Source organism: Ursus maritimus, unplaced genomic scaffold (assembly GCF_017311325.1).
Source record: "Ursus maritimus isolate PB19 unplaced genomic scaffold, ASM1731132v1 scaffold_33, whole genome shotgun sequence".
Lineage (NCBI taxonomy): Eukaryota > Metazoa > Chordata > Mammalia > Carnivora > Ursidae > Ursus > Ursus maritimus.
Genome location: NW_024425897.1, coordinates 5,162,458 through 5,174,205, shown reverse-complemented (window position 1 = coordinate 5,174,205; position 11,748 = coordinate 5,162,458). Strand labels below are relative to the sequence as shown.

Below are 11,748 nucleotides of genomic sequence, written 5' to 3'. Positions count from 1 at the left end.
CTGAATTTAACCCTTTAGATCTAAATTCTGATATGTGGGAAACATAGGAGCTAGAGAAGTAAGTTAAACACCACCATGCGGAAACAGTTGAATCTAAAAGGCAGACAATTTATAGGACAGTAGTTGTATTAGTTAGCTCAGGTGCCATAACAAGATACTACAGACTGGAGGGCTTAAACAATGACATTTATTTTCTCCCAGCTTTGGAGGCTGGAAGTCCAAGGTCAAAGTGCCAGCAGGGTAAGTTTTCTGGTGAGGCCTCTCCTCCTAATTCAAAGACAGTCACCTTCTTGCTGCGTCCTCACATGGCTTTCCTCTGTGTGTGTGAGGGGAGAGAGAGGGAGGCTTCATGTCTCTTCCTCTTCTTATAAGAACACCAGTCCTACCAAATCAGGGCCCCAACCTCATGAGCTCATTTAACCTTGATCACCCCCCTAAAGGCTCTGCCTCCAGATATAAGTAGGTGTTAGGGCATCGACATATGAGTTTTAGGGAGACACAATTCATTGTTCAGTCTCTCCAACAATCAACAACATTAACAAAAAAGGTGAGGAGACCAATGAAAAGACACCTAGAGACATGACAGCCAAATACAATGTGTGGTCCTTGATTGGATCCTAGTTTAAACAAACCAGTTATAAAAGATGTTTTGGGGACAAAATTGAGGAAATTTGAATATAGATGGGATTAAGGAATTTTTAATCTTGTTAGATATTATAATGGTGTTGTGACTATGTGGGACATTTTCTGCATTTTTCCAGAGTTGTATCATGAAGCATTTAGGAGTACATATTTGATATATGTAATTTATTTTACAATGCTTTACAAACAACAGACATAGCAAATATGGGAAAAATGATTCTCTTTCCATCTTTTTTTTTTTTTTTAGTACTCTCTTCACCCAACATGGGGCTTGAACTCATGACTCTGAGATCAAGTCATATGCTCTTCTGACTGAGCCAGGCAGGTGGCCCAGAGGAAAAGTAATTCTTAAATCTAGCTGATGGGTACTTTTCTCTATACTTGACATTTCTATAACTTAAAAAAATACACACAATTCTTTCAAAAATAATTTTCTTATAAAATGCTACCATATCATTTCCGTATGAAGTTCTGCTAAAATTATAAGGTATCTTATATAGATTTATTAATACTTTTACAATTAAAAAACAGACATTATACATTTGTTTTCTAGAGTGCTGAATCAAATTGCCACAAACTGGTTGGCTTAAAACAACACAAATATGTCCCCTTACAGCTCTAGGGGTGAAAGTCCAAAAAGTGTGAGTGGGGTCACGTCTCTCTGAAGGCTCTAGAGGACGACATTCCCCTGCTCTTCCAGCCTGTGGCGGTGGCTTTCAGTCCTTGGTGTTCCTCAGTGTATAGCGTCATCACATGGCCCTCACCCTGCGTGTCTGGGTATCTGTGTCTTTTCTTTTTATAAGGACACCAGTCATACTGGATTAAGGGCCCACCCACCAGTATGACTTCACCTTCACTTAACCAATAACATCGGCAGTGACCTTACTTCTAATTAAGATTCTGGCAAGAATGTGATTTTTTTTTTTTTTAAGAACATGATTTTTGGTGGACACTATTCAACCCAGTACATATTACCTCAGGGATTCTTGCACATCTTCCTGGACCTATTTGGCCAGGTTGTCCCACCAGGTCATTCCCGGTTGTATTTAAAATTCCCGAAGGGCAAATTTGTCCCCAGAAGTATTGAAATAAGATGTAAATGGATGGCTTAATACAGGACCAGAGATGCGGATTCCGGGTTTGTGTCAGGGGTACCATGAGGATAATCTCTGAATACACTTCTTTACCTCTTCATATCATACTGTGCTTTATTTTTATTTATTTATTTATTTTCCAATTTAAAAGTCAGAATCTATTTTGCTGAAAACATGTGTACGCGTGTGCCAGGCCAGCACAGCTATAACTCATCCATCATGGCGAGCAGATCGTCCCCCTTGCTGGTGCTCTGCCTCGACTGGTCCGTGACCTCAAACTCCCCCATGATGCGAGCCAGCTCCTCGTTCTTTTGCTGGTCCTGAGTAGCTTGCATGTTGATAACCTCATAGGATAACTCTTCTGGCCTGGTTAGCGCTGCTTTTTCCTTCTCTTCATCGGTGGTGAAGAGATTCAACCAGAATCCTGGCTCAGGGCCACTGGGTTTCTTAATCTCCATTCCTCCCATTTGCCTGGCCAAGAAATTCAGCTCTTCTTTAGCAAGCGGGTTTGGAGCAATGCTTTCCTGTGTCCGGGAAGCTAAGCTTTTGGATGCTCCAGACATGTGGGTTTCCACGGGCCGGTTCATACTGTACCTATTGGTTCCCAGTTTCAGGACTCGGTCTCCATAAAGTTCAAAAGAACCTTTTTTTGGTGCAGTGACATAGTGCCCACCGCGCTTGAATTCTACCTTCTTCACTTCTTTGCCTTTGTTGTTGAACATCCTGATGAGTCCAGGAACTTCAGTTCCCCAGGGAACGGGCCGGACACCGGCAACACAAAGCGACCATTAGAATTCTGGACTTTGTCCTTTAGAAATATGGACTTTGTCCTTTAGAAATATGGATGTGCAGGTCCTGGAAGAAGATGAGGAGGGTCTGGCAAATCAGCTGGAACTCCCCCGCAGGGAGTCCTCCATATACCTCAGTCAGCTGCCGGAAAGTCTCTTCCACCTGATGCTGGATGGCTGGGGAGTCTTGGATGAAACCCTTGATGGCATCTAAATGATTGAAAGTGACCAGCAACACATCCTTGGGGCGGGGACACAGCACTACTTGGTATTTGAAAGCCATAGTCATCAGGTCATAGAGCTTATCCATGCTGGCCTGGTTCAGCCTCATAATGGAGGCATGAGCCAGGCAGTCGTAGACAGTCCTCAGGGCCTTCTTGGAGTAGAGCTCTTGGGGTTTGAACAATTCCTCCATAAACTTTCAATTGAACATGGTTGAAAGGATGTCATTCAGAACTTTGTGGGCCTTGGGGGCGCCTGGGTGGCACAGCGGTTAAAGCGTCTGCCTTCGGCTCAGGGCGTGATCCCGGCGTTCCGGGATCGAGCCCCACGTCAGGCTCCTCCACTATGAGCCTGCTTCTTCCTCTCCCACTCCCCCTGCTTGTGTTCCCTCTCTGGCTGGCTGTCTCTATCTCTGTCAAATAAAAAAAAAAAAAAAAAAAAAGAACTTTGTGGGCCTTGTCTCTCAGGATGTTTTGGGCCCGCAGCCACTGGTCCAGGATGTAAAGCATCTCCCCACCCAAGTTCAAGAAGAGCAGCGGTAGTGTCCACACTAACATGGTGTCAGATGCTGGCGGGGCAGGCGAAGGGCCACGGGGCTGGGTAGCCCCATACTGTGCTTTAAAACAAGAAAGTTTAGAGATTTCTGTTTTTTTTTTAAGATTTTATTTATTTATTTATTTGACAGAGAGACAGCCGGCAAGAGAGGGAACACAAGCAGGGGGAGTGGGAGAGGAAGAAGCAGGCTCCCAGCGGAGGAGCCCGATGTGGGGCTTGATCCCAGAACGCTGGGATCACGCCTTGAGCTGAAGGCAGATGCTTAGTTTAGAGATTTCTATAACTTTTAAATATGAAGCATTTTGGTTTTAGAATTTATTTGCTTAGCTGCTTGGAAAGGAATTAACATCATGTTATCCCTGGAACCAGGTAAGAGAGAGCAGATTACACATTACACAAATATTTGGTTTTAGGATCAGGAAAAATGTGTCCAATTGTGAAACTGAATATGAAATGATTTGTACTCAAATACACAAATGTCCTCTGTGAAATAAGACTGTATGAGGCTATGCTTAGGCCATGATAATTAGAAAATTCTTTCCCTGGATTTGGTATTTGTCACTGACTTTTTCAGTTACGTATTTTATACCAGATTTATAAGGTCCTGGAATTTTACTTAATGCAAAGGATTATCTCTGGTTTCATTTAAGTCAAACAAAGCTGAATGATAACACGAATACACTATCAGAAATGTACATAGCAATTAGCAAAAGTTCCCACCTCTTCTCACCTCACCCTCCCCAATGAGTTCCTCTCAATAGAGGAAACCACTGCTAACATTTTGAGTTCTCTCCTTTAAGACCTTTAACAGGAATATAAAAAATTACTTATACGTTTCCGTGTATGAATGAATGTGTGTAGTTTATTTATTTACATAAAAGTTGAATTATATCATATATATTTTGGAACAACTTGTTAATCTTCTTAACCAAGCAATATGTCACACTGTTTCATGTCAGTATGTAGTATTCCATCATGCATATAACAGTTTATTTAATCCAAGCCTCTCTTGATGAATGTTTAAGTAGTCTCCAATTTTGGAATGCCTCATTTTAGCAGAGAATTCTCAGCTGACAATACCTTCTCATTAGTAGTAGCTTTAATTCAAGCTTCTTAAAGGAATCTGGAAAAATAAGATTGGAATGTAGCAATCAAGGACTTAGCTAAAGGAACATCTAAAACTTTTAGTAGTTTTTCATTCTTCAGTTCTATTATTGACACTAAAATTTAAAAAAAAATATTAAGGAGGAAAAAGCAAAGGGGACTTATGATTTCAGGTCCAGCATGTAAGGAGCTTGAAGGTTGTCACTGTGTCCCAACAAATAGAAAGCTGAACAAACTGAAAAATCAACTCTTCCTACATCCACCAGAGAATTGGGGGTCATGGGGCAAACTGCTGCCCTCAAAATTAGGAGATAATAAGAATCACAAGTTACCAGAGCAGAATCCCATGTATAGAAATCCTTGGGGAAACCTATTGCCAGGATAGGAAAACATGAATTATAACTGAAAAACTGCTGGAGGCTCATTGTGGGCAAGTCTGAGAGTTAAACACTTCAGGAGACTCCACACATGGGGAGCGGTAGACACACTTTTGTGAGTTTTACCTCCAAGAGTTCTACCAGTTGTTCACAGTGAATACTGGAGAGAAATATTCTCCTGTTTCTGACAGAGGAAGGGGAAAAGTAATCATTTTAAAATTCCCCAGAGCATTCCATTCTTTTTAACAAAGTCTGTTCTCAGAAGAAACTATTTGCCAGAGCCAAATCTGCTGGGATTTTATCAGAACCTAAACCACCCGGGAGAAGGGAAATATCCAATTCCAGCCCATTCTAGCCATCCTGTTCTAGGAAAGGTGGTGGAGGTGGGGGTGGGGAATGAGAAGCACTTGGAAAGTTCACTGAAAGACTGAGGTACAATTGTTAGGTCTATAGAATGCTTTCCCTCCCCCCACACCTTACCATCACGTTATTAAAGAACTACTCGTAGCAGTTCCTTTTACTCAGTATACCATATACGGTTATAAAGAAAAAACTAGAAGACATTCTAAAGGCAAAAAACACAATTGAAGAGACAAAGCAAACATTAGAAGTAGACATGGCAGGTATGTTTGAGTTATGAGATGAGAAATTTAAAACAACTATAATTAATATAATAATGTCTCTAAGGAAAAAGTAGACTGCATCAAAGAACAGATGGGTGATGTAAGTAGAGAGTTGAAAATTCTAAGAAAGGAACAAAAAGAAACTCTAAAGATCAACAACACTGTAAGGGAAATGAAGAATGCTTTTGCCGGGCTCATTGGTAGACTAGAAACAGCAAAGGAAGAATCTCTGAAGTTGAGGATATGTCAATAGAAACTTCCCAAACTGAAAAGCAAAGAGAAAAAAAATGACTGAAACCGCCCCCCCAAAACAGAACAGAGTATCCAATAACTGTGGGACAACCAGAAAAGGTACAACATAGGCATAATGGGAATACCAGAAAGGAAAAAAAAAAGTACAGAAAGGAACAGAAAAAAGATTTAAGCAATAATAAATGAGAATTTCCTCCCAAATTAATGTTAGATACCAAACTATAGATCCAGGAATCTCAGAAAACACCAAGTATGGTAAATGCCAAAACAAACAAACAAAATAAACCCCCCTACTACACCTAGGCATATCATTTTCAAACCACAGAAAATCAAAGATAAAGAGAAAATCCTTAAAGAACTCAGAGGAGGAAACACCTTCTTTATAAAGAAGCAAATACAAAATTTACATGTGATGTCTCCTTAGGAAGCACACAAGGAAGAAGAGGGTGGAATGAAATATGTAAAGTACTGAGAGAAAAAAAAAATAACTACTGATTAGAATTCTGTAACCTGTTGAATTATCCTTCAAAAGTGAAGGGGAAAAGGATTCTGGGAAGATGGTGGAGTAGGAAGCACCAGGAATCTGTCTCACTATGTAGACAGCAATTACACTGGTAAAATCTGTCTGATGTAATGATTTTGGAACTCTAGACTGTATTTTTTTCTTAAGATTTTATTTATTGATTTGAGAGAGAGAGACCACAAGCAGGGCGAGGGGCAGAGGGGAAAGCAGACTCCCACCTGAGCAGAGAACCTGATGCAGGGCTTAATCCCAGGACCCTGGGATCATGACCTGACCTGAAGGCAGACATTTAACTGACTGAGCCACCCAGGTGCCCCTGGAACTCTAGACTGTACTGAAGGCTTGAAACTTCCACTGGATGACTTGAATGGTAAGTTGTGTTTAATTTCTGCTCTTAGCACAACAGCTAACCCAGGGGTGCCTGGGTGGCTCAGTCAGTTAAATGTCTCCCTTTGGTTTAGGTCATGATCCCAGGGGCCTGGGATAGTCCCACATCTGTCGCCCTGCTCAGTGGGGTGTCTGCTTCTCCCTCTCCCTCTGTCCCTCTTCTCTGCTTGTGCACTCTCTCTCTCTCAAATAAATAAATAAAATCTTAAAAACAACAATGACAACAACAATAATAGCTACTCATGCCCCAGCATGTAGCAGACAGCTATGCACTTGTTTCTAGGAGCAGCTTGCACATGGTCTGTGGGAGCCAGGGTAGTAAAAAAACACAACAAAACAAAAAACAAAAAATATCTCCTCCAATTATCAGTGATCTGTGCTCTGATTTATGATTGCTTTTTCTGATCACAGAGGTACACTCAAAGAAGTGGGTAAAATTTTGTTGCAAATGAAACTCAGGGGATTTAATAGGCCATTGGATTTCTCCCCTTTTAATTTTATTCTTTCCTCCCTTTTGGGAGCCAGACATTAAAGACTAGAACAATCAGGAGCAACTGCATATATGGGAAATCACTGTGAATGCCAAGAGAAAGGTGCAGGCTCAGAAAAGACCTGAAAATACTCATTTACACTTCAGGCTCCTCCTTGGTACAGGAACAACTGACAATAATAGAAAAGGAAGAAGAAGGAGATGGAGATGGAGGAGGAGGAGAGAAAGAGGAGAAGGAGGGAGCAAAGGAAGGAGAAAGAGAGAGAGAGAAAGAGGAGGAAGAGCAGGAAGAGGGAGAATTGGAGGAGGAAGAGAAAAGGGAATAAAGGGAAAAAAAAGAAAATGAAAATCCTGGAGAAAGGGGAAGAATCTAATATCCAGAATTATTATTATTAGATTCAGATGTCTAGTGTTCAACAACAACAAAAAAAGACATATAGAAAAACATAAATTATGGCCCATTCAAATAAACAAGGAAACCAATAGAAACTGTCCTTAAGAAAGACATGATGGCAGATCTACTACATAAAGACTTTAAAACAATTATCTTAAGAAGCCAAGGAACTAAAGGAAGTTGTGGATAGAGTCAAGAAAATGACATATGGACAAAATGGAAATAATCAATGAAGAAATAGAAAGCCTAAAATAGAAACAAATAAAGAAAATAAATTCTGGAGTTGAAAAGTACGATAACCAAAATAAGAATGCACCAGATGATTCAAAGGGATAATTGAAAAGACAGAAGAAAGAGTCAGTGAACTTGAAGATAGGACAATTAAAATTATTGGGTCTGAATAACAGAAAGAAAAAAAGATTGAAGAAAAGTGAATAGAGCTTAAAGGACTTGTGGGATGCCATCAAGTGGACCAACATACACGTTATGGGAGTCTCAGAAGAAGAAGAGAAAAAAAGGCAGAGACTATTTGAAGAAATAATTGTCAAAATTTCCCCAAATTTGATGAAAGACATGAATATAAACATCCATGAAGCTCAACAAACTCTGAGATGAACTTAAAGAGACACACAAGATATATTATAATTAAATTGTTGAGAAACAAAAAATAAATTTAAGTGTGACAAGAGAAGAGAATTGTCACATACAAGGGGTCCTTAACAAGATTTTCGCATATTTTTTTTTAAAGATTATTTATTTATTTATTTATTTGACAGAGAGCCAGCAAGAGAGGGAACACAAGCAGGGGGAGTGGGAGAGGAAAAAGCAGGCTCCCAGTAGAGGAGCCTGATGTGGGGCTCGATCCCAGAATGCTGGGATCGCGCCCTGAGCCGAAGGCAGACGCTTAACGACGGAGCCACTCAGGCGCCCCAGATTTTTTTTTTTAATCAGAAACTTTGGTGGCCAGGAGGCAGTGGACTGTAGTATATAAGGTACTAAAGGAAGGGCAGTAGCTGAGAGCAAAGAATCCTGTACCTGGCAAAACTATCCTTCAAAAGTGAGGGAGAAATGAGGACATTCCCAGATAAGCCAAAGCTGAAGAAGTTCATTACTAGTAGATCTTCCTTGCAAGAAATGCTAACCACAAAGAAAAAGGTTACAGAATAAAGACACCCACGAGAGAGAGAGAAGGAAATTAAAACATTCTACTACCAAAAATCAATAAACACGAAAATAGACAGTAATGCAGAAAATTAAGGACAAAAACCTATATGGCATATAGAAAACAAATGACACAATGACAGAAGTAAGTACCTTCTTAATAAAAATTATTTTAAATATAAATGGGTTAAATATTCAATCAAAAGACACAGATTGGCAGAAAGGATAAACAAACATGATCCAAGCATATGCTATCTACAAGAGGCACTTTAGATCCAAAAATACAGGGGCGCCTGGGTGGCTCAGTCGTTAGGCCTCTGCCTTCAGCTCAGGGTGTGATCCTAGGGTCCTGGGATTGTGCCCCGCATTGGGTTCCTCTGCTATGAGCCTGCTTCTTCCTTTCCCACTCCCCCTGCTTGTGTTCCCTCTCTCGCTGGCTGTCTCTATCTCTGTCAAATACATAAATAAATAAAATCTTAAAAAAAAATACACATAGGTTGAAAGTGAAAGAATGGAAAAGGATATTCCAAACAAATAATAATCAAAAGACAGTGGGGGTGACTGTACTAATATCAAACAACATAGGCTTTAAATTTTAGAAGCTTATAAGAAACAAAGAAGAACATCATATATTGATAAAAGTTTCAATGCAGCAAGAAGATAGAACAGTTATAAATAATTACACACCTAATGACAGACCATCAAAATATGTGAAACAAAATTAACATTTGAAGGGAAAAACACACAATTCTAAAATAATTGTTGTAAACTCCAATATTCTGTTCTCAGTGGATAGAACAACCAGACATGAAATAAGTAAGTAAGAAAATAGAGAACTTAACAAAATAAACCAACTAGGTCTAACAGACATATGCAGAACACCCCACCCAACAAGAACACATTCTTCTCAAGGGCACATGGGACATTTTCCAGGATACACCATTTGTTCTGTCACAAACTAAGTCACAATGCATTTAAAAAGACACATAATAGCTTGTCTGATCACAGTGGGAGAAAGTTAGTAATCAATTACAGAAAGAAACTGGAAATTTCACAATTGTGGAAATTAAATAACATATTTTCAACAACTAATAGATCAAAGAATAAATCACAAGAGAATTTAGAAAATAAACAAAAATAAATGAAAGTAAAAGATAACATACCACAACCAATGTGACACAGTGAAAGAAGTGCTAAGGTGGAAATTTATAGCTCCGAATGCTTATATTAAAAAACAAGAAAGATCTCAAATGAGCAAATGTATCCAGGTAACAGAAAAAGAAGAACAAAACCCAAAGCTACCAGGAGAAAGAGGAAATAATAAGATTAGAGCAGAGATAAACAAAGTTGAGAATAACAAAACAACAGAGAAAATCAATGAAATTCGAAGTTGGTTCTTTCAAAAAGATGAAGAAAATCGACAAACGTTTAGTGGACTAAGAAAAGAAGACTCAAATCACTAAAATTAGAAATGAAAGTGGGGACATTAATACCAATTCTAAAGAAATAAAAGATTATATGAGAGTCCTATGAATGATTGTATGCCATCAAATTGTATAACCCTAGAAATTCCTAGAAACACAAAACCTATCAGACTAAATCTGAAGAGATAGAAAATCTGAATAAAATAACCTGTAACTAGTAAGGAGACAGAATCAGTAATCAAGACTCTCTCAATGAAGAAAAATCCCTGGACACAATGGCTTCACTAGTGAATTCTACCAAACATTAAAGAAGAACTAACTTCAGTTTTTCTCTAGCTTTTCCAGAAAATTAATGAAGGAGGGAACAACTTCCTAATTCATTCTATGAAGGCAGCCTTATTCTGTACCAAAGCCAGAAAACACTACAAAAAAGCTGCAGACCAATATCCCTTATGAACACTGATGCAAAAATCCTCAACAAAGTACAAATGAGCAAACAGATATCAGCAGCATATTTAAAGGATCATACACCATGATCAAATGGGATTTTTTTTTTCTGGAATGCAAGAATGGTTCACCATAAGAAAATCAATCAATGTAATATACCACATTACAGAACAAAGAACAATAGCCACACGATCATCTCAATTGATGCAGTAAAAGCATTTGACAAAATTCAACACCCTTTAATGATAAAAATATTCAACAAACTAGGAATAGGAGGAAACTACCTCAATATAATAAAAGCCATATATGAAAAACCCACAGCAAACATCATACTCAGTAGTTAAAGACTGAAAGCTTTTTCTCTAAGATCAGGAACAAGGCAAGAACACCAGCTTTCACGACTTCTATTCAACACATTAATGGAAGTTCTAGCCAGAGTGATTAGGCAAGAAAAAGAAATGAAAGGCACCCAAATTAAAAAGGAAGAAATGGAATTATCTCTGTCTGCAGATGATATGATCGTCTATGTACAAAACCCTAAAGACTGCACAAAAATTGTTAGAACTAATAAAAAAAAACTCAGCAAAGTAGCAGGGTTCAAAGTCAACACACAAAAATCAAATGTATTTCTATGCACCAATAAAGAACAATTCTAAAAGGAAATTAAGAAGACAATTCCGTTACGTTAGGATCAAATAGAATAAAGTACTTAGGTATAAACTGAATCAAGGAAGTGAAAGACTTGCACACTGAAAACTATAAAACATTGCTGAAAAATTAAAGAAGAGATAAATAAATGGAAAGACATCCATGTTCATGGATTGGAAGACTTAATATTATTTAAAATGTCAATACTATCCAAAGCAATCTACAGAGTCAGTTCAATCCCTACCAAAATCCCAAGGATGATTTTTGCAAAAATACAAAAACTCATCTTAAAATTCATGTGGAATCACAAGGGACCTTAAATAGCCCCCCCCCCAAATCCTGAAAAAGAACAAAGCTGGAGGTCTTACACTTCCTGGTTTCCAAACTTACTACAAAGCTACAGTAATTAAAACAGTGTGACACTGGCATAGGAGAGACGTGTAAACCAATGGAATAGAACAGAGATCACTGAAGTAAAAGTTTGCATGCATGGACAAATGACTTTTGCCAAGGAGGCCAAGACCAAGCAATGGGGAAAGGACAGTCCTTTCAACAAAAAGTGAAGACTGACTATCCACATGTGAAGAAATGAACTTGAACTCTTACCTAACACCATA

At 38.8% G+C, this 11,748-nt stretch overlaps 1 pseudogene; it reads right to left on the bottom strand.

The window, feature by feature from the left end:
• Positions 1 to 948: 948 nt before the first annotated feature.
• Positions 949 to 3,392, bottom strand: LOC103673357 (annotated as a pseudogene).
• Positions 3,393 to 11,748: the final 8,356 nt, after the last annotated feature.